We start from the raw sequence: 23,303 nt of genomic DNA, 5'->3' as shown, positions 1-23,303 counted from the left end.
GAATTAGTCTCCGGCTGCAATGGCGAAGTCCCGTTCAAACGTGTGTTCGAATCTTCGAACGGGAAATAGTCTCCGGCTGCAGTGGCGAAGTCCCGTTCGAACGTGTGTTCGAATCTTCGAACGGGAATTAGTCTCCGGCTGCAGTGGCGAAGTCCCGTTCAAACGTGTGCTCGAATCTTCGAACGGGAATTAGTCTCCGGCTGCAATGGCGAAGTCCCGTTCAAACGTGTGTTCGAATCTTCGAACGGGAATTAGTCTCCGGCTGCAATTGCGAACTCCCGTTCAAACGTGTGTTCGAATCTTCGAACGGGAATTAGTCTCCGGATGCAATGGCGAAGTCCCGTTCAAACGTGTGTTCGAATCTTCGAACGGGAATTAGTCTCCGGATGCAATGGCGAAGTCCCGTTCAAACGTGTGGTCGAATCTTCGAACGGGAATTAGTCTCCGGCTGCAATGGCGAAGTCCCGTTCAAACATGTGGTCGAATCTTCGAACGGGAATTAGTCTCTAGCTGCAATGGCGAAGTCCCGTTCAAACGTGTGTTCGAATCTTCGAACGGGAATTAGTCTCTAGCTGCAATGGCGAAGTCCCGTTCAAACATGTGTTCGAATCTTCGAACGGGAATTAGTCTCCGGCTGCAATGGCGAAGTCCCGTTCAAACGTGTGTTCGAATCTTAGAACGGGAATTAGTCTCCGGCTGCAATGGCGAAGTCCCGTTCAAACGTGTGTTCGAATCTTCGAACGGGAATTAGTCTCCGGATGCAATGGCGAAGTCCCGTTCAAACGTGTGTTCGAATCTTCGAACGGGAATTAGTCTCCGGCTGCAATGGCGAAGTCCCGTTCAAACGTGTGTTCGAATCTTCGAACGGGAATTAGTCTCCGGCTGCAATGGCGAAGTCCCGTTCAAACGTGTGTTCGAATCTTCGAACGGGAATTAGTCTCCGGCTGCAATGGCGAAGTCCCGTTCAAACGTGTGTTCGAATCTTCGAACGGGAATTAGTCTCCGGATGCAATGGCGAAGTCTCGTTCAAACGTGTGTTCGAATCTTCGAACGGGAATTAGTCTCCGGATGCAATGGCGAAGTCCCGTTCAAACGTGTGTTCGAATCTTCGAACGGGAATTATTCTCCGGCTGCAATGGCGAAGTCCCGTTCAAACGTGTGTTCGAATCTTCGAACGGGAATTATTCTCCGGCTGCAATGGCGAAGTCCCGTTCAAACGTGTGGTCGAATCTTCAAACGGGAATTAGTCTCCGGCTGCAATGGCGAAGTCCCGTTCAAACGTGTGTTCGAATCTTCGAACAGGAATTAGTCTCCGGCTGCAATGGCGAAGTCCCGTTCAAACGTGTGTTCGAATCTTCGAACGGGAATTAGTCTCCGGCTGCAATGGCGAAGTCCTGTTCAAACGTGTGTTCGAATATTCGAACGGGAATTAGTCTCCGGCTGCAATGGCGAAGTCCCGTTCAAACGTGTGTTCGAATCTCCGAACAGGAATTAGTCTCCGGCTGCAGTGGCGAAGTCCCGTTCAAACATGTGTTTGAATCTTTGAACGGGAATTAGTCTCCGGCTGCAATGGCGAAGTCCCGTTCAAACATGTGGTCGAATCTTCGAACGGGAATTAGTCTCTAGCTGCAATGGCGAAGTCCCGTTCAAATGTGTGTTCGAATCTTCGAACGGGAATTAGTCTCTAGCTGCAATGGCGAAGTCCCGTTCAAACGTGTGTTCGAATCTTTGAACGGGAATTAGTCTCTGGCTGCAATGGCGAAGTCCCGTTCAAACGTGTGTTCGAATCTTCGAACGGGAATTAGTCTCCGGCTGCAATGGCGAAGTCCCGTTCAAACGTGTGTTCGAATCTTCGAACGGGAATTAGTCTCCGGCTGCAATGGCGAAGTCTCCGGCTGCAATGGCGAAGTCCCGTTCAAACGTGTGTTCGAATCTTCGAACGGGAATTAGTCTCCGGCTGCAATGGCGAAGTTCCTTTCAAATGTGTGTTCGAATCTTCGAACGGGAATTAGTCTCCGGATGCAATGGCGTAGTCCCGTTCAAACGTGTGTTCGAATCTTCGAAGGGAAATTAGTCTCCGGCTGCAATGGCGAAGTCCCGTTCAAACGTGTGTTCGAATCTTCGAACGGGAATTAGTCTCCGGCTGCAATGGCGAAGTCCCGTTCAAACGTGTGTTCGAATCTTCGAACGGGAATTAGTCTCCGGCTGCAATGGCGAAGTCCCGTTCAAACGTGTGTTCGAATCTTCGAACGGGAATTAGTCTCCGGATGCAATGGCGAAGTCTCGTTCAAACGTGTGTTCGAATCTTCGAACGGGAATTAGTCTCCGGATGCAATGGCGAAGTCCCGTTCAAACGTGTGTTCGAATCTTCGAACGGGAATTAGTCTCCGGCTGCAATGGCGAAGTCCCGTTCAAACGTGTGTTCGAATCTTCGAACGGGAATTAGTCTCCGGCTGCAATGGCGAAGTCCCGTTCAAACGTGTGTTCGAATCTTCGAACGGGAATTATTCTCCGGCTGCAATGGCGAAGTCCCGTTCAAACGTGTGGTCGAATCTTCAAACGGGAATTAGTCTCCGGCTGCAATGGCGAAGTCCCGTTCAAACGTGTGTTCGAATCTTCGAAGAGGAATTAGTCTCCGGCTGCAATGGCGAAGTCCCGTTCAAACGTGTGTTCGAATCTTCGAACGGGAATTAGTCTCCGGCTGCAATGGCGAAGTCCGTTCAAACGTGTGTTCGAATCTTCGAACGGGAATTAGTCTCCGGCTGCAGTGGCGAAGTCCCGTTCGAACGTGTGTTCGAATCTTCGAACGGGAATTAGTCTCCGGCTGCAGTGGCGAAGTCCCGTTCAAACGTGTGCTCGAATCTTCGAACGGGAATTAGTCTCCGGCTGCAATGGCGAAGTCCCGTTCAAACGTGTGTTCGAATCTTCGAACGGGAATTAGTCTCCGGCTGCAATTGCGAACTCCCGTTCAAACGTGTGTTCGAATCTTCGAACGGGAATTAGTCTCCGGATGCAATGGCGAAGTCCCGTTCAAACGTGTGTTCGAATCTTCGAACGGGAATTAGTCTCCGGATGCAATGGCGAAGTCCCGTTCAAACGTGTGGTCGAATCTTCGAACGGGAATTAGTCTCCGGATGCAATGGCGAAGTCCCGTTCAAACGTGTGTTCGAATCTTCGAACGGGAATTAGTCTCCGGATGCAATGGCGTAGTCCCGTTCAAACGTGTGTTCGAATCTTCGAACGGGAATTAGTCTCCGGCTGCAGTGGCGAAGTCCCGTTCAAACGTGTGCTCGAATCTTCGAACGGGAATTAGTCTCCGGCTGCAATGGCGAAGTCCCGTTCAAACGTGTGTTCGAATCTTCGAACGGGAATTAGTCTCCGGCTGCAATTGCGAACTCCCGTTCAAACGTGTGTTCGAATCTTCGAACGGGAATTAGTCTCCGGCTGCAATGGCGAAGTCCCGTTCAAACGTGTGTTCGAATCTTCGAACGGGAATTATTCTCCGGCTGCAATGGCGAAGTCCCGTTCAAACGTGTGGTCGAATCTTCAAACGGGAATTAGTCTCCGGCTGCAATGGCGAAGTCCCGTTCAAACGTGTGTTCGAATCTTCGAACAGGAATTAGTCTCCGGCTGCAATGGCGAAGTCCCGTTCAAACGTGTGTTCGAATCTTCGAACGGGAATTAGTCTCCGGCTGCAATGGCGAAGTCCGTTCAAACGTGTGTTCGAATCTTCGAACGGGAATTAGTCTCCGGCTGCAGTGGCGAAGTCCCGTTCGAACGTGTGTTCGAATCTTCGAACGGGAATTAGTCTCCGGCTGCAGTGGCGAAGTCCCGTTCAAACGTGTGCTCGAATCTTCGAACGGGAATTAGTCTCCGGCTGCAATGGCGAAGTCCCGTTCAAACGTGTGTTCGAATCTTCGAACGGGAATTAGTCTCCGGCTGCAATTGCGAACTCCCGTTCAAACGTGTGTTCGAATCTTCGAACGGGAATTAGTCTCCGGATGCAATGGCGAAGTCCCGTTCAAACGTGTGTTCGAATCTTTGAACGGGAATTAGTCTCCGGATGCAATGGCGAAGTCCCGTTCAAACATGTGGTCGAATCTTCGAACGGGAATTAGTCTCCGGCTGCAATGGCGAAGTCCCGTTCAAACATGTGGTCGAATCTTCGAACGGGAATTAGTCTCTAGCTGCAATGGCGAAGTCCCGTTCAAACGTGTGTTCGAATCTTCGAACGGGAATTAGTCTCTAGCTGCAATGGCGAAGTCCCGTTCAAACGTGTGTTCGAATCTTTGAACGGGAATTAGTCTCTGGCTGCAATGGCGAAGTCCCGTTCAAACGTGTGTTCGAATCTTCGAACGGGAATTAGTCTCCGGCTGCAATGGCGAAGTCCCGTTCAAACGTGTGTTCGAATCTTCGAACGGGAATTAGTCTCCGGCTGCAATGGCGAAGTCTCCGGCTGCAATGGCGAACTCCCGTTCAAACGTGTGTTCGAATCTTCGAACGGGAATTAGTCTCCGGCTGCAATGGCGAAGTTCCTTTCAAATGTGTGTTCGAATCTTCGAACGGGAATTAGTCTCCGGATGCAATGGCGTAGTCCCGTTCAAACGTGTGTTCGAATCTTCGAAGGGAAATTAGTCTCCGGCTGCAATGGCGAAGTCCCGTTCAAACGTGTGTTCGAATCTTCGAACGGGAATTAGTCTCCGGCTGCAATGGCGAAGTCCCGTTCAAACGTGTGTTCGAATCTTCGAACGGGAATTAGTCTCCGGCTGCAATGGCGAAGTCCCGTTCAAACGTGTGTTCGAATCTTCGAACGGGAATTAGTCTCCGGATGCAATGGCGAAGTCTCGTTCAAACGTGTGTTCGAATCTTCGAACGGGAATTAGTCTCCGGATGCAATGGCGAAGTCCCGTTCAAACGTGTGTTCGAATCTTCGAACGGGAATTAGTCTCCGGCTGCAATGGCGAAGTCCCGTTCAAACGTGTGTTCGAATCTTCGAACGGGAATTAGTCTCCGGCTGCAATGGCGAAGTCCCGTTCAAACGTGTGTTCGAATCTTCGAACGGGAATTAGTCTCCGGCTGCAATGGCGAAGTCCCGTTCAAACGTGTGTTCGAATCTTCGAACGGGAATTATTCTCCGGCTGCAATGGCGAAGTCCCGTTCAAACGTGTGGTCGAATCTTCAAACGGGAATTAGTCTCCGGCTGCAATGGCGAAGTCCCGTTCAAACGTGTGTTCGAATCTTCGAACAGGAATTAGTCTCCGGCTGCAATGGCGAAGTCCCGTTCAAACGTGTGTTCGAATCTTCGAACGGGAATTAGTCTCCGGCTGCAATGGCGAAGTCCCGTTCAAACGTGTGTTCGAATCTTCGAACGGGAATTAGTCTCCGGCTGCAATGGCGAAGTCCGTTCAAACGTGTGTTCGAATCTTCGAACGGGAATTAGTCTCCGGCTGCAGTGGCGAAGTCCCGTTCGAACGTGTGTTCGAATCTTCGAACGGGAATTAGTCTCCGGCTGCAGTGGCGAAGTCCCGTTCAAACGTGTGCTCGAATCTTCGAACGGGAATTAGTCTCCGGCTGCAATGGCGAAGTCCCGTTCAAACGTGTGTTCGAATCTTCGAACGGGAATTAGTCTCCGGCTGCAATTGCGAACTCCCGTTCAAACGTGTGTTCGAATCTTCGAACGGGAATTAGTCTCCGGATGCAATGGCGAAGTCCCGTTCAAACGTGTGTTCGAATCTTCGAACGGGAATTAGTCTCCGGATGCAATGGCGTAGTCCCGTTCAAACGTGTGTTCGAATCTTCGAACGGGAATTAGTCTCCGGCTGCAATGGCGAAGTCCCGTTCAAACGTGTGTTCGAATCTTCGAACGGGAATTAGTCTCCGGCTGCAATGGCGAAGTCCCGTTCAAACGTGTGTTCGAATCTTCGAACGGGAATTAGTCTCCGGATGCAATGGCGAAGTCTCGTTCAAACGTGTGTTCGAATCTTCGAACGGGAATTAGTCTCCGGATGCAATGGCGAAGTCCCGTTCAAACGTGTGTTCGAATCTTCGAACGGGAATTAGTCTCCGGCTGCAATGGCGAAGTCCCGTTCAAACGTGTGTTCGAATCTTCGAACGGGAATTAGTCTCCGGCTGCAATGGCGAAGTCCCGTTCAAACGTGTGTTCGAATCTTCGAACGGGAATTAGTCTCCGGCTGCAATGGCGAAGTCCCGTTCAAACGTGTGTTCGAATCTTCGAACGGGAATTAGTCTCCGGATGCAATGGCGAAGTCTCGTTCAAACGTGTGTTCGAATCTTCGAACGGGAATTAGTCTCCGGATGCAATGGCGAAGTCCCGTTCAAACGTGTGTTCGAATCTTCGAACGGGAATTATTCTCCGGCTGCAATGGCGAAGTCCCGTTCAAACGTGTGTTCGAATCTTCGAACGGGAATTATTCTCCGGCTGCAATGGCGAAGTCCCGTTCAAACGTGTGGTCGAATCTTCAAACGGGAATTAGTCTCCGGCTGCAATGGCGAAGTCCCGTTCAAACGTGTGTTCGAATCTTCGAACAGGAATTAGTCTCCGGCTGCAATGGCGAAGTCCCGTTCAAACGTGTGTTCGAATCTTCGAACGGGAATTAGTCTCCGGCTGCAATGGCGAAGTCCTGTTCAAACGTGTGTTCGAATATTCGAACGGGAATTAGTCTCCGGCTGCAATGGCGAAGTCCCGTTCAAACGTGTGTTCGAATCTCCGAACGGGAATTAGTCTCTAGCTGCAATGGCGAAGTCCCGTTCAAACGTGCGTTCGAATCTTCGAACGGGAATTAGTCTCTAGCTGCAATGGCGAAGTCCCGTTCAAACGTGTGTTCGAATCTTTGAACGGGAATTAGTCTCTGGCTGCAATGGCGAAGTCCCGTTCAAACGTGTGTTCGAATCTTCGAACGGGAATTAGTCTCCGGCTGCAATAGCGAAGTCCCGTTCAAACGTGTGTTCGAATCTTCGAACGGGAATTAGTCTCCGGCTGCAATGGCGAAGTCTCCGGCTGCAATGGCGAAGTCCCGTTCAAACGTGTGTTCGAATCTTCGAACGGGAATTAGTCTCCGGCTGCAATGGCGAAGTTCCTTTCAAATGTGTGTTCGAATCTTCGAACGGGAATTAGTCTCCGGCTGCAATGGCGAAGTCCCGTTCAAACGTGTGTTCGAATCTTCGAACGGGAATTAGTCTCCGGCTGCAATGGCGAAGTCCCGTTCAAACGTGTGCTCGAATCTTCGAACGGGAATTAGTCTCCGGCTGCAATGGCGAAGTCCCGTTCAAACGTGTGTTCGAATCTTCGAACGGGAATTAGTCTCAGGCTGCAATGGCGAAGTCCCGTTCAAACGTGTGTTCGAATCTTCGAATGGGAATTAGTCTCCGGCTGCAATGGCGAAGTCCCGTTCAAACGTGTGGTCGAATCTTCGAACGGGAATTAGTCTCCGGCTGCAATGGCGAAGTCCCGTTCAAACGTGTGTTCGAATCTTCGAACGGGAATTAGTCTCTAGCTGCAATGGCGAAGTCCCGTTCAAACGTGTGTTCGAATCTTCGAACGGGAATTAGTCTCCGGCTGCAATGGCGAAGTCCCGTTCAAACGTGTGTTCGAATCTTCGAACGGGAATTAGTCTCCGGCTGCAATGGCGAAGTCCTGTTCAAACGTGTGTTCGAATCTTCGAACGGGAATTAGTCTCCGGCTGCAATGGCGAAGTCTCCGGCTGCAATGGCGAAGTCTCCGGCTGCAATGGCGAAGTCCCGTTCAAACGTGTGTTCGAATCTTCGAACGGGAATTAGTCTCCGGCTGCAATGGCGAAGTCCCGTTCAAACGTGTGTTCGAATCTTCGAACGGGAATTAGTCTCCGGCTGCAATGGCGAAGTCCCGTTCAAACGTGTGTTCGAATCTTCGAACGGGAATTAGTCTCCGGCTGCAATGGCGAAATCCCGTTCAAACGTGTGTTCGAATCTTCGAACGGGAATTAGTCTCCGGATGCAATGGCGAAGTCTCGTTCAAACGTGTGTTCGAATCTTCGAACGGGAATTAGTCTCCGGATGCAATGGCGAAGTCCCGTTCAAACGTGTGTTCGAATCTTCGAACGGGAATTAGTCTCCGGCTGCAATGGCGAAGTCCCGTTCAAACGTGTGTTCGAATCTACGAACGGGAATTAGTCTCCGGCTGCAATGGCGAAGTCCCGTTCAAACGTGTGTTCGAATCTTCGAACGGGAATTAGTCTCCGGCTGCAATGGCGAAGTCCCGTTCAAACGTGTGTTCGAATCTTCGAACGGGAATTAGTCTCCAGATGCAATGGCGAAGTCTCGTTCAAACGTGTGTTCGAATCTTCAAACGGGAATTAGTCTCCGGATGCAATGGCGAAGTCCCGTTCAAACGTGTGTTCGAATCTTCGAACGGGAATTATTCTCCGGCTGCAATGGCGAAGTCCCGTTCAAACGTGTGTTCGAATCTTCGAACGGGAATTATTCTCCGGCTGCAATGGCGAAGTCCCGTTCAAACGTGTGGTCGAATCTTCGAACGGGAAATAGTCTCCGGCTGCAATGGCGAAGTCCCGTTCAAACGTGTGTTCGAATCTTCGAACAGGAATAAGTCTCCGGCTGCAATGGCGAAGTCCCGTTCAAACGTGTGTTCGAATCTTCGAACGGGAATTAGTCTCCGGCTGCAATGGCGAAGTCCCGTTCAAACGTGTGTTCGAATCTCCGAACAGGAATTAGTCTCCGGCTGCAGTGGCGAAGTCCCGTTCAAACATGTGTTTGAATCTTTGAACGGGAATTAGTCTCCGGCTGCAGTGGCGAAGTCCCGTTCAAACGTGTGTTCGAATATTTGAACGAGAATTAGTCTCCGGCTGCAATGGCGAAGTCCCGTTCAAACGTGTGTTCGAATCTTCGAATGGGAATTATTCTCCGGCTGCAATGGCGAAGTCCCGTTCAAACGTGTGGTCGAATCTTCAAACGGGAATTAGTCTCCGGCTGCAATGGCGAAGTCCCGTTCAAACGTGTGTTCGAATCTTCGAACAGGAATTAGTCTCCGGCTGCAATGGCGAAGTCCCGTTCAAACATGTGTTCGAATCTTCGAACGGGAATTAGTCTCCGGCTGCAATGGCGAAGTCCTGTTCAAACGTGTGTTCGAATATTCGAACGGGAATTAGTCTCCGGCTGCAATGGCGAAGTCCCGTTCAAACGTGTGTTCGAATCTCCGAACGGGAATTAGTCTCTAGCTGCAATGGCGAAGTCCCGTTCAAACGTGCGTTCGAATCTTCGAACGGGAATTAGTCTCTAGCTGCAATGGCGAAGTCCCGTTCAAACGTGTGTTCGAATCTTTGAACGGGAATTAGTCTCTGGCTGCAATGGCGAAGTCCCGTTCAAACGTGTGTTCGAATCTTCGAACGGGAATTAGTCTCCGGCTGCAATAGCGAAGTCCCGTTCAAACGTGTGTTCGAATCTTCGAACGGGAATTAGTCTCCGGCTGCAATGGCGAAGTCTCCGGCTGCAATGGCGAAGTCCCGTTCAAACGTGTGTTCGAATCTTCGAACGGGAATTAGTCTCCGGCTGCAATGGCGAAGTTCCTTTCAAATGTGTGTTCGAATCTTCGAACGGGAATTAGTCTCCGGCTGCAATGGCGAAGTCCCGTTCAAACGTGTGTTCGAATCTTCGAACGGGAATTAGTCTCCGGCTGCAATGGCGAAGTCCCGTTCAAACGTGTGCTCGAATCTTCGAACGGGAATTAGTCTCCGGCTGCAATGGCGAAGTCCCGTTCAAACGTGTGTTCGAATCTTCGAACGGGAATTAGTCTCAGGCTGCAATGGCGAAGTCCCGTTCAAACGTGTGTTCGAATCTTCGAATGGGAATTAGTCTCCGGCTGCAATGGCGAAGTCCCGTTCAAACGTGTGGTCGAATCTTCGAACGGGAATTAGTCTCCGGCTGCAATGGCGAAGTCCCGTTCAAACGTGTGTTCGAATCTTCGAACGGGAATTAGTCTCTAGCTGCAATGGCGAAGTCCCGTTCAAACGTGTGTTCGAATCTTCGAACGGGAATTAGTCTCCGGCTGCAATGGCGAAGTCCCGTTCAAACGTGTGTTCGAATCTTCGAACGGGAATTAGTCTCCGGCTGCAATGGCGAAGTCCTGTTCAAACGTGTGTTCGAATCTTCGAACGGGAATTAGTCTCCGGCTGCAATGGCGAAGTCTCCGGCTGCAATGGCGAAGTCTCCGGCTGCAATGGCGAAGTCCCGTTCAAACGTGTGTTCGAATCTTCGAACGGGAATTAGTCTCCGGCTGCAATGGCGAAGTCCCGTTCAAACGTGTGTTCGAATCTTCGAACGGGAATTAGTCTCCGGCTGCAATGGCGAAGTCCCGTTCAAACGTGTGTTCGAATCTTCGAACGGGAATTAGTCTCCGGCTGCAATGGCGAAATCCCGTTCAAACGTGTGTTCGAATCTTCGAACGGGAATTAGTCTCCGGATGCAATGGCGAAGTCTCGTTCAAACGTGTGTTCGAATCTTCGAACGGGAATTAGTCTCCGGATGCAATGGCGAAGTCCCGTTCAAACGTGTGTTCGAATCTTCGAACGGGAATTAGTCTCCGGCTGCAATGGCGAAGTCCCGTTCAAACGTGTGTTCGAATCTACGAACGGGAATTAGTCTCCGGCTGCAATGGCGAAGTCCCGTTCAAACGTGTGTTCGAATCTTCGAACGGGAATTAGTCTCCGGCTGCAATGGCGAAGTCCCGTTCAAACGTGTGTTCGAATCTTCGAACGGGAATTAGTCTCCAGATGCAATGGCGAAGTCTCGTTCAAACGTGTGTTCGAATCTTCAAACGGGAATTAGTCTCCGGATGCAATGGCGAAGTCCCGTTCAAACGTGTGTTCGAATCTTCGAACGGGAATTATTCTCCGGCTGCAATGGCGAAGTCCCGTTCAAACGTGTGTTCGAATCTTCGAACGGGAATTATTCTCCGGCTGCAATGGCGAAGTCCCGTTCAAACGTGTGGTCGAATCTTCGAACGGGAAATAGTCTCCGGCTGCAATGGCGAAGTCCCGTTCAAACGTGTGTTCGAATCTTCGAACAGGAATAAGTCTCCGGCTGCAATGGCGAAGTCCCGTTCAAACGTGTGTTCGAATCTTCGAACGGGAATTAGTCTCCGGCTGCAATGGCGAAGTCCCGTTCAAACGTGTGTTCGAATCTCCGAACAGGAATTAGTCTCCGGCTGCAGTGGCGAAGTCCCGTTCAAACATGTGTTTGAATCTTTGAACGGGAATTAGTCTCCGGCTGCAGTGGCGAAGTCCCGTTCAAACGTGTGTTCGAATATTTGAACGAGAATTAGTCTCCGGCTGCAATGGCGAAGTCCCGTTCAAACGTGTGTTCGAATCTTCGAATGGGAATTAGTCTCCGGCTGCAATGGCGAAGTCCCGTTCAAACGTGTGTTCAAATCTTCGTACGGGAATTGAAGATTATGCTAGCGCTAGTGTACTTATAATCTTAATTTTAATAATGACAGGAGGCGAGTATTTTGCTTTACTCTCTTTACTAAAACTCCATAGCAGTAAAGAAAGTGAATAAACGTTTTAACCAATCAAAATGCAAATAGGGAGTATATTATTTCAGTCCACAGGCTCCTCCCCCTCTTTCGGAAGCGAACATCGGAACAGGGAAGAAAATAGTCATAAAGTCTGTAACGAACATCCGTAATGGAATCCAACGGGAATGATGAACTTCTTGGGTTGATTAGGAAGAAAAAACAGGCACCAACCGGAGAACTTCCGATGCTTGGTCTTTATATGATGAGAAATATCGTTATGGTCATGCTGTAGATGTTCCAACTTCTTTCACACTTAAACTGAAAAGAGAATATGAGAAAGGTTAGGCACCGGTCTTGAAACTGTTTGTAGTCATGACAGTGATCCATCGGATTACATTGCAATAATTTAATTTGTATATTCAGTGTATAGACTACTGGTAGTTAAATAGGCTAATGACAACAGTGATTACCTTATGAACATAAGATTCAAGGAGTATGAAGAAAACAGAAGAATGAAGAAATGTAGAGAAGTATGATTAGAGTATGAATAGAGTAGTTCCCCTCCTCCCGGGTGGGAAGGGTGGGAAAATACTCGCCTCCTGTCATTATTAAAATTAAGATTATAAGTACACTAGCGCTAGCATAATCTTCAATTTTATCACATGACAGGAGGCTTCATATTTTGCATTTTTAACGCTGTAGAATCAGAGACATGGCAGCACTGGAATTCGGACGGAAATAGAAGGTGCGGAATGTCGATTCCCTAGACCAATCAGCGGAGCGTAGGATATCCGTTAAGGAGGCACCCGCCATGAAGGCTGAGGATGCTGCTGCTCCGCGTACTGAGTGGGCTCCGAATGTAGTGTCCACACCGGCTAGCGATAGTAACCATCGAACCCATCTTGCTAGGGTGGTGGAAGTGATGGGGACATGTGGTCTGACGTATGATACTAGGAGTTGACCTGATGGTGTAGACCGAAGAGGTAGGGTGGTTTCCACGTACTGTTGTAGTGTGGAGACAACGCAGAGTTGCGGTTCTGTAGGGAAGAAAGGATAAAACACAGATGTGGAGTCCGTCTTAGTGCGACGAGATATCCGGAATGTAACTCCTTCTGGAGAGATTGAAAAAGCGTCTATGTCCAGTGCTCGTATGTCTGACACTCTGCGGAAGGAGACCAGGCAGAGCAAGACTGTGAGTTTTGCTGATAATTGACGGAGGGAGAGTCTGTCGTTAGTTGGCCAGTCTTTCAGGAATCGGAGGATTACGTCGACGTCCCAGAATTGAGAGTATTTGGGCCCTGGGGGACGTTGTAATCGAATGCCTCTCAGGAGTCGGCATACAAGTGGTTCTTTGCCAACTGGAATCCCTTGTATGGGGACATGGGCTGCTGAAATAGCTGAGCGAATTACATTAAGTGATCTGTAAGAACGTCCTAATGAGAAAAGGTGAGATAGGAAGTTCAAAATGGCTGAAACAGGGGCCGTAAATGGATCGAAGTTCCGTTCCAGACACCAAGTGGACCAGGAATTCCAGGCGGATATATAGCATCTTCTGGTTCCGGGTGCCCATGAGTCCCATAGCAGTTCTTTAGCAGCCTGCGATAGTTCGCCGACTTGCCAGGAGCCCCTGAAAGCGTCCAAACCACCAGATGGAGATGGTTGTCTAGGATTAGTGGATGAGGGTTGCCTTTTGGATCTGTTAGAATGTATTGATGATGAGGTAGTAGAAGGGGATCGTGGCATGATAGAGCTAGGAGATCTGGGAACCATGGTTGTCCCCTCCATAGTGGAGTGATGAGTACTAGTGAGGTTTGCTGATTCTTCAGATAGTGTATGGTCCTCGCTATCATGGCAAAGGGAGGGAAGGCGTAGGCTCCTGTGATCGGCCAAGGTTGTAGGAATGCATCCACTGCTGCGCTCTCCGGGTCCGGGAGCCAGCTGAAGTATAATTTCGTTTGTCTGTTGTTGCGGGACGCAAACAGGTCCAAGTGGAGTGGACCTAGGCGTTCCGCAATGCAGTTGAAGATTTGTGGATCTAGTTTCCAGTCGCTGGTGTCCCGCCAGTGGCGTGAGAACCAGTCCGCCGTGAGGTTTGTCTCTCCTGGGAGGTATTCCGCCGTGAGGGAGATGTTGCGGGGTAGGCAAAAGTCGAAAATTTCTTTTGTTATTTCTGATAGGAGACGTGAGCGGGCTCCTCCTAGGCGGTTGATGTAACGGACTGCGGAAATGTTGTCCATCCGGAGTAGGATGCAACAGTCCGACTTGTCCTTTGCTAGGCTTCGGATCGCGAAAGACCCGGCTAGGAGTTCTAGGCAGTTTATATGTAAGTTGAGGTCTTGGGATGTCCAAGCACCTCCTGTCGATATATTTTCGCTCGTCGCTCCCCATCCCCAGAGGCTGGCGTCTGATTCTAATATCATGTCGGGAGCTTTCCCGAAGATGGCTCGGCCGTTCCATGCTTCCATGCTGTCCAGCCACCATCTGAGTTCGTCTCTGACTTCCTCTGTCATCGGGACCGGCTGATCGTATGAGGGGTTTTCCCTGAGAAAGGAAGCTTTGAGGCGTTGCATTGCCCTGTAGTGAAGTGGACCTGGAAATATAGCTTGAATGGAGGCCGAGAGAAGCCCTACGATGCGTGCGAGGGTGCGGAGTGGAATGGTGTGGGAGCGGATGGCCCTGCGTAATTCCTTGCGAATGGCTGAGATTTTTGCCGTCGGTAGCCGTAGAGTGCTGGAGGTGGAATCTATTTCGAATCCCAGAAATTGAACTGTTTGTGATGGGGAGATAGCTGATTTTTGAAAGTTCACTGTGAAGCCCAGGGATGATAGGAGATCCGTGGTGTAGCGTGTGTGTTGTATCAGTCTGAGTCTGTCTGAGCAGAACAGAAGGAGGTCGTCCAGGTATATAATGCAACGAATGCCTTGAGCTCGAAGATGTGCAACCACGGGTTTCAGCAGTTTGGTGAAACACCAAGGGGCCGAACTGAGGCCGAAGGGGAGGCACGTGAATTGCCAGGGACGGCCTTGCCAATGGAAACGAAGGTATTGTCTGCAGGAGTGATGGACGGGTACTGATAGATACGCGTCCTTGAGATCCAGTCTCGTGAACCAATCCTTGTCTTGTAGGAGGTCTCTTAACAGATGTATGCCTTCCATCTTGAAATGGTTGTAAGTGACGTATTGGTTGAGTTGTCGTAGGTTTATGACTGGTCGTAGATCGCCCGTTTTCTTCTTGACTAAGAAGATGTTGCTGAAGAAACCTCGAGGTTCGGACGCGGGTTCTATCGCGCCTTTTGAGTATAGGGTTTGTAGTTCTTCGTTGATGAGAGATTTGTCTGTTCTTGAGCAGTTGATGGGACGTGGTATTTCCGTCTGTCGGGGTTGGTCTACGAAGTCTATGACGTAGCCTCGTACTGTCTGTAGGATCCATGCGTCCGCGGATATTGAAGTCCATTCCTGGAAGAAAAGAGATATGCGACCTGCTATATGCATTGGAAGGGAAACATGAGTGAATTGGTTGCTTACCTGCGGAGAAACGTGCTCTGCCTCGAGTGCGTGGTCCGCGACCTCTGTCTGCGCCTCGTGTGTAGGAAGATGGTCGGTATCCCATCTCTGGGTAAAAGGGCTGTGGTCTTGTAGCTCTGGGGCCTGAGGGCCAGAAGCGGCTGGCAGCACGGCCCCTTTGGCGGCCAGCCCGTCCAAAAACACCCCTAGAGGGGTTTTGTCTAAAGACTCTTCTCATTGATGATTGAGCCTTGTTCAGGGATGTGTATACGTTAACATGTCTGCTTAATTCTTTGAGAAATTGTTCTCCGAAAAGCTTGCCCTGTGCCATAGGACCTAACTCCTTGGTGCCCAACTCCACCAATTTTCCGTCAATGCGGAGAAGTGCTGCTTTGCGTCGCTCAGATGATAAGGCGACATTGGCATTACCCACAAAACAAAAACACCTTTGTGCCCATTCCCGCACGTCATGCGCCCATTCGCGCACCATAGTAGGGTCAAATTGATCGGCTTTTGCTAGAGCATCATCAGCCAAGTACATAATTCTGGATAGTGGTCCCACCGAGTCTAGAAGTTTATCTTGAACCCCTCTAAACCCTTTTTCCACGCCTTTTCGTGGGTCACGGCCACCTCGTGACATAAAAGTTGTCATTACTTGGTCAAATTCTGGCGTGTCCGCCACGTGGTCGGGTAGAAAAGGCCTTGGGCATTCTGACCTCAAACGGTTGCGGACCGTTTTGTCCATGGGCTTTCGTAGCCAGAGGTGCATAAACCTCGCTAGGTGGTCAGGAGGTGTCCAATCGCTTGAGCGAGGGTGTCTAATTTTTCTTGGGTCAAAAAGTTTTTGTCCCAGTGGGTCAAGGATGGTGTCTTCATCCTCTTGCGGGTTATCCGCATTATCTTGGTCTTGGGGTTCTCCCATGAATGTGTGTTGCGGAAAAAATGATTGGGATCCGGAGTCTGAACCCCAACCACCTTCATTAGAGTCTGAGTCGTCCGCTTGCCATTCATCTAAAATGGCCATGGGTTTAGTTTGGGACTGTTCTTCATCCGAAGAGTAGTCGTGTTGGGGATTCGTGATGGTGGCAGAAATGGGTTTAGCGCGTTTAGCGGGGTTTTTACTTTTGTGTGAGTGGTCTTTTTCGCCTTTCCACTGGCGTTTGCCCGTGAGAGTTTCAGGGCTTTTGTGAGATTCTTGTGCATCAGAATCGGAGTCATGGCGGGATGGGTGGGCTTTAGATGGTTTCCTCTTGTCGGAGCCAGAGGCCATCATTTTGGAGAGGACTTTCTCCATTGAGGCAGAAACGGCCTCGTTCACCATATTTTGGAGATCTGTGGTTTGAGAGGTCTCCATGGTGTCTGGGTATATGATTGGCACAGGGCGTGATAGAGATCAGTCTGCTGTATTTTAGTCGATATAGACTGTAGTAATATCGCTATGCAATACCCCAGCAGGGTGCAATAACGTAAATTTTGTATAGTAGTACAATCGGGACCCCAGCAGGGTTATTAGAATAAATAATAATAATAATAATAAAACCGGGTACCCCAGCAGGGTGTAGACGGTATAGTAACTGGTCAAATGTAAGCCAGATAACCCCAGCAGGGTTGTAATAAAATGATACCCCAGCAGGGTATGAGTAGTGGTATGTTGGAGATTAAGCTCCAGCCGGATAGTAATCCGATTTATATAATCACCCCAGCAGGGTGTATAATGTCCAATGTAACCACTAGGCCCCAGCAGGGCAAATAGACCACTTGTTGGGATTTTTTAAAAGTATTCTGGGCCTCACCCAGTATGACAGAGGTGGCCACAAAGCGACCTCCTTAGCAGCACAATATATAGGGCAGCACCCCAGTCAGGCACAGGTTAATACCTGATGTGCCTTTAAACAGCTTGAGTGACTGACCTCTTGTAGCAGACTGTAGAAAGGCTTGCAGTGTCCGTTGAACTTGCCGTTCTGAGGTTTCGCGGCAATTTGCTGCGGTCCTAAAATGGCGGCCGTAATCTCGCGAGACGCGGGATTAAAAATGGCCGCCGCGAGAAGGAAACCGCGGCTGAAATAGGGCCGCGGAAAACGCGGCGGAGAATAGCCTCCGAGCGGCGGCAAGGTGGGGAAAAAAGAAGGATGCAGGGAAAAAACCCGAGCAGAAAGGAGAGAGGTAAACTACCACTAGGGTGAAGTAACCCCGGTGGTACTAAACATTAGGATAGATAGTAGGATAAAAACGGTTTAGAGACTACAGAAAATAGCAGAACTATATAGATAATAAAAGTTAGATAATAAAATAGTATATCATGAGGAAAAAAGGTAAATAAAACATTCACATGAGGTAAAATAGGGAAGAGCCAAAAACTCTGACCTGTCTGCGATGGAGCAGTAAAGAAAGAGGGGGAGGAGCCTGTGGACTGAAATAATATACTCCCTATTTGCATTTTGATTGGTTAAAACGTTTATTCACTTTCTTTACTGCTATGGAGTTTTAGTAAAGAGAGTAAAGCAAAATATGAAGCCTCCTGTCATGTGATAAAATTAGTCTCCGGCTGCAATGGCGAAGTCCCGTTCAAAAGTTTGTTCGAATCTTCGAACAGGAATTAGTCTCCGGCTGCAATGGCGAAGTCCCGTTCAAACGTGTGTTCGAATCTTCGAACGGGAATTAGTCTCCGGCTGCAATGGCGAAGTCCCGTTCAAACGTGTGTTCGAATCTTCGAACGGGAATTAGTCTCCGGCTGCAATGGCGAAGTCCTGTTCAAACGTGTGTTCGAATCTTCGAACGGGAATTAGTCTCCGGCTGCAATGGCGAAGTCTCCGGCTGCAATGGCGAAGTCTCCGGCTGCAATGGCGAAGTCCCGTTCAAACGTGTGTTCGAATCTTCGAACGGGAATTAGTCTCCGGCTGCAATGGCGAAGTCCCGTTCAAACGTGTGTTCGAATCTTCGAACGGGAATTAGTCTCCGGCTGCAATGGCGAAGTCCCGTTCAAACGTGTGTTCGAATCTTCGAACGGGAATTAGTCTCCGGCTGCAATGGCGAAATCCCGTTCAAACGTGTGTTCGAATCTTCGAACGGGAATTAGTCTCCGGATGCAATGGCGAAGTCTCGTTCAAACGTGTGTTCGAATCTTCGAACGGGAATTAGTCTCCGGATGCAATGGCGAAGTCCCGTTCAAACGTGTGTTCGAATCTTCGAATGGGAATTAGTCTCCGGCTGCAATGGCGAAGTCCCGTTCAAACGTGTGTTCGAATCTACGAACGGGAATTAGTCTCCGGCTGCAATGGCGAAGTCCCGTTCAAACGTGTGTTCGAATCTTCGAACGGGAATTAGTCTCCGGCTGCAATGGCGAAGTCCCGTTCAAACGTGTGTTCGAATCTTCGAACGGGAATTAGTCTCCAGATGCAATGGCGAAGTCTCGTTCAAACGTGTGTTCGAATCTTCGAACGGGAATTAGTCTCCGGATGCAATGGCGAAGTCCCGTTCAAACGTGTGTTCGAATCTTCGAACGGGAATTATTCTCCAGCTGCAATGGCGAAGTCCCGTTCAAACGTGTGTTCGAATCTTCGAACGGGAATTATTCTCCGGCTGCAATGGCGAAGTCCCGTTCAAACGTGTGGTCGAATCTTCGAACGGGAATTAGTCTCCGGCTGCAATGGCGAAGTCCCGTTCAAACGTGTGTTCGAATCTTCGAACGGGAATTAGTCTCCGGCTGCAATGGCGAAGTCCCGTTCAAACGTGTGTTCGAATCTTCGAACGGGAATTAGTCTCCAGATGCAATGGCGAAGTCTCGTTCAAACGTGTGTTCGAATCTTCGAACGGGAATTAGTCTCCGGATGCAATGGCGAAGTCCCGTTCAAACGTGTGTTCGAATCTTCGAACGGGAATTATTCTCCAGCTGCAATGGCGAAGTCCCGTTCAAACGTGTGTTCGAATCTTCGAACGGGAATTATTCTCCGGCTGCAATGGCGAAGTCCCGTTCAAACGTGTGGTCGAATCTTCGAACGGGAATTAGTCTCCGGCTGCAATGGCGAAGTCCCGTTCAAACGTGTGTTCGAATCTTCGAACAGGAATTAGTCTCCGGCTGCAATGGCGAAGTCCCGTTCAAACGTGTGTTCGAATCTTCGAACGGGAATTAGTCTCCGGCTGCAATGGCGAAGTCCCGTTCAAACGTGTGTTCGAATCTCCGAACAGGAATTAGTCTCCGGCTGCAGTGGCGAAGTCCCGTTCAAACATGTGTTTGAATCTTTGAACGGGAATTAGTCTCCGGCTGCAGTGGCGAAGTCCCGTTCAAACGTGTGTTCGAATATTTGAACGAGAATTAGTCTCCGGCTGCAATGGCGAAGTCCCGTTCAAACGTGTGTTCGAATCTTCGAATGGGAATTAGTCTCCGGCTGCAATGGCGAAGTCCCGTTCAAACAAGTGTTCAAATCTTCGTACGGGAATTAGTCTCCGGCTGCAATGGCGAAGTCCCGTTCAAAAGTTTGTTCGAATCTTCGAACAGGAATTAGTCTCCGGCTGCAATGGCGAAGTCCCATTCAAACGTGTGTTCGAATCTTCGAACGGGAATTAGTCTCCGGCTGCAATGGCGAAGTCCCGTTCAAACGTGCGTTTGAATCTTCGAACGGGAATTAGTCTCCAGCTGCAATGTCGAAGTCCCGTTCAAACGTGCGTTCGAATCTTCGAACGGGAATTAGTCTCCAGCTGCAATGTCGAAGTCCCGTTCAAACGTGTGTTCGAATCTTCGAACGGGAATTAGTCTCCGGCTGCAATGGCGAAGTCCCGTTCAAACGTGTGTTCGAATCTTCGAACAGGAATTAGTCTCCGGCTGCAATGGCGAAGTCCCGTTCAAACGTGTGTTCGAATCTTCGAACGGGAATTAGTCTCCGGCTGCAATGGCGAAGTCCCGTTCAAACGTGTGTTCGAATCTTCGAACGGGAATTAGTCTCTGGCTGCAATGGCGAAGTCCCGTTCAAACGTGTGTTCGAATCTTCGAACGGGAATTAGTCTCAGGCTTCAATGGCGAAGTCCCGTTCAAACGTGTGTTCGAATCTTCGAATGGGAATTAGTCTCCGGCTGCAATGGCAAAGTCCCGTTCAAACATGTGGTCGAATCTTCGAACGGGAATTAGTCTCTAGCTGCAATGGCGAAGTCCCGTTCAAACGTGTGTTCGAATCTTCGAACGGGAATTAGTCTCCGGCTGCAATGGCGAAGTCCCGTTCAAACGTGTGTTCGAATCTTCGAACGGGAATTAGTCTCCGGCTGCAATGGCGAAGTCCTGTTCAAACGTGTGTTCGAATCTTCGAACGGGAATTAGTCTCCGACTGCAATGGCGAAGTCTCCGGCTGCAATGGCGAAGTCCCGTTCAAACGTGTGTTCGAATCTTCGAACGGGAATTAGTCTCCGGCTGCAATGGCGAAGTCCCGTTCAAACGTGTGTTCGAATCTTCGAACGGGAATTAGTCTCCGGCTGCAATGGCGAAGTCCCGTTCAAACGTGTGTTCGAATCTTCGAACGGGAATTAGTCTCCGGCTGCAATGGCGAAGTCCCGTTCAAACGTGTGTTCGAATCTTCGAACGGGAATTAGTCTCCGGCTGCAATGGCGAAGTCCCGTTCCAACGTGTGTTCGAATCTTCGAACGGGAATTAGTCTCCGGCTGCAATGGCGAAGTCCGTTCAAACGTGTGTTCGAATCTTCGAACGGGAATTAGTCTCCGGCTGCAATGGCGAAGTCCCGTTCAAACGTGTGTTCGAATCTTCGAACGGGAATTAGTCTCCGGCTGCAGTGGCGAAGTCCCGTTCAAACGTGTGTTCGAATCTTCGAACGGGAATTAGTCTCCGGCTGCAATGGCGAAGTCCCGTTCAAACGTGTGTTCGAATCTTCGAACGGGAATTAGTCTCCGGCTGCAATGGCGAAGTCCCGTTCAAACGTGTGTTCGAATCTTCGAACGGGAATTAGTCTCCGGATGCAATGGCGAAGTCCCGTTCAAACGTGTGTTCGAATCTTCGAACGGGAATTAGTCTCCGGCTGCAATGGCGAAGTCCCTTTCAAACGTGTGTTCGAATCTTCGAACGGGAATTAGTCTCCGGATGCAATGGCGAAGTCTCGTTCAAACGTGTGTTCGAATCTTCGAACGGGAATTAGTCTCCGGATGCAATGGCGAAGTCCCGTTCAAACGTGTGTTCGAATCTTCGAACGGGAATTATTCTCCGGCTGCAATGGCGAAGTCCCGTTCAAACGTGTGGTCGAATCTTCGAACGGGAATTAGTCTCCGGCTGCAATGGCGAAGTCCTGTTCAAACGTGTGTTCAAATCTTCGTACGGGAATTAGTCTCCGGCTGCAATGGCGAAGTCCCATTCAAACGTGTGTTCGAATCTTCGAACGGGAATTAGTCTCCGGCTGCAATGGCGAAGTCCCGTTCAAACGTGCGTTTGAATCTTCGAACGGGAATTAGTCTCCAGCTGCAATGTCGAAGTCCCGTTCAAACGTGCGTTCGAATCTTCGAACGGGAATTAGTCTCCAGCTGCAATGTCGAAGTCCCGTTCAAACGTGTGTTCGAATCTTCGAACGGGAATTAGTCTCCGGCTGCAATGGCGAAGTCCCGTTCAAACGTGTGTTCGAATCTTCGAACAGGAATTAGTCTCCGGCTGCAATGGCGAAGTCCCATTCAAACGTGTGTTCGAATCTTCGAACGGGAATTAGTCTCCGGCTGCAATGGCGAAGTCCCGTTCAAACGTGTGTTCGAATCTTCGAACGGGAATTAGTCTCTGGCTGCAATGGCGAAGTCCCGTTCAAACGTGTGTTCGAATCTTCGAACGGGAATTAGTCTCAGGCTGCAATGGCGAAGTCCCGTTCAAACGTGTGTTCGAATCTTCGAATGGGAATTAGTCTCCGGCTGCAATGGCGAAGTCCTGTTCAAACGTGTGTTCGAATCTTCGAACGGGAATTAGTCTCCGGCTGCAATGGCGAAGTCTCCGGCTGCAATGGCGAAGTCCCGTTCAAACGTGTGTTCGAATCTTCGAACAGGAATTAGTCTCCGGCTGCAATGGCGAAGTCCCGTTCAAACGTGTGTTCGAATCTTCGAACGGGAATTAGTCTCCGGCTGCAATGGCGAAGTCCCGTTCAAACGTGTGTTCGAATCTTCGAACGGGAATTAGTCTCCGGCTGCAATGGCGAAGTCCCGTTCAAACGTGTGTTCGAATCTTCGAACGGGAATTAGTCTCCGGCTGCAATGGCGAAGTCCCGTTCAAACGTGTGTTCGAATCTTCGAACGGGAATTAGTCTCAGGCTGCAATGGCGAAGTCCCGTTCAAACGTGTGTTCGAATCTTCGAATGGGAATTAGTCTCCGGCTGCAATGGCGAAGTCCCGTTCAAACGTGTGGTCGAATCTTCGAACGGGAATTAGTCTCCGGCTGCAATGGCGAAGTCCCGTTCAAACGTGTGTTCGAATCTTCGAACGGGAATTAGTCTCTAGCTGCAATGGCGAAGTCCCGTTCAAACGTATGTTCGAATCTTCGAACGGGAATTAGTCTCCGGCTGCAATGGCGAAGTCCCGTTCAAACGTGTGTTCGAATCTTCGAACGGGAATTAGTCTCCGGCTGCAATGGCGAAGTCCTGTTCAAACGTGTGTTCGAATCTTCGAATGGGAATTAGTCTCCGGCTGCAATGGCGAAGTCTCCGGCTGCAATGGCGAAGTCCCGTTCAAACGTGTGTTCGAATCTTCGAACGGGAATTAGTCTCCGGCTGCAATGGCGAAGTCCCGTTCAAACGTGTGTTCGAATCTTCGAACGGGAATTAGTCTCCGGCTGCAATGGCGAAGTCCCGTTCAAACGTGTGTTCGAATCTTCGAACGGGAATTAGTCTCCGGCTGCAATGGCGAAGTCCCGTTCAAACGTGTGTTCGAATCTTCGAACGGGAATTAGTCTCCGGCTGCAATGGCGAAGTCCCGTTCAAACGTGTGTTCGAATCTTCGAACGGGAATTAGTCTCCGGCTGCAGTGGCGAAGTCCCGTTCAAACGTGTGTTCGAATCTTCGAACGGGAATTAGTCTCCGGCTGCAGTGGCGAAGTCCCGTTCAAACGTGTGCTCGAATCTTTGAACGGGAATTAGTCTCCGGCTGCAATGGCGAAGTCCCGTTCAAACGTGTGTTCGAATCTTCGAACGGGAATTAGTCTCCGGCTGCAATTGCGAACTCCCGTTCAAACGTGTGTTCGAATCTTCGAACGGGAATTAGTCTCCGGATGCAATGGCGAAGTCCCGTTCAAACGTGTGTTCGAATCTTCGA

Source organism: Pelobates fuscus, chromosome 6 (genome assembly GCF_036172605.1).
Source record: "Pelobates fuscus isolate aPelFus1 chromosome 6, aPelFus1.pri, whole genome shotgun sequence".
Lineage (NCBI taxonomy): Eukaryota > Metazoa > Chordata > Amphibia > Anura > Pelobatidae > Pelobates > Pelobates fuscus.
The sequence above is the reverse complement of the archived record's forward strand: the minus strand, read 5'-3'. Positions refer to the sequence as shown.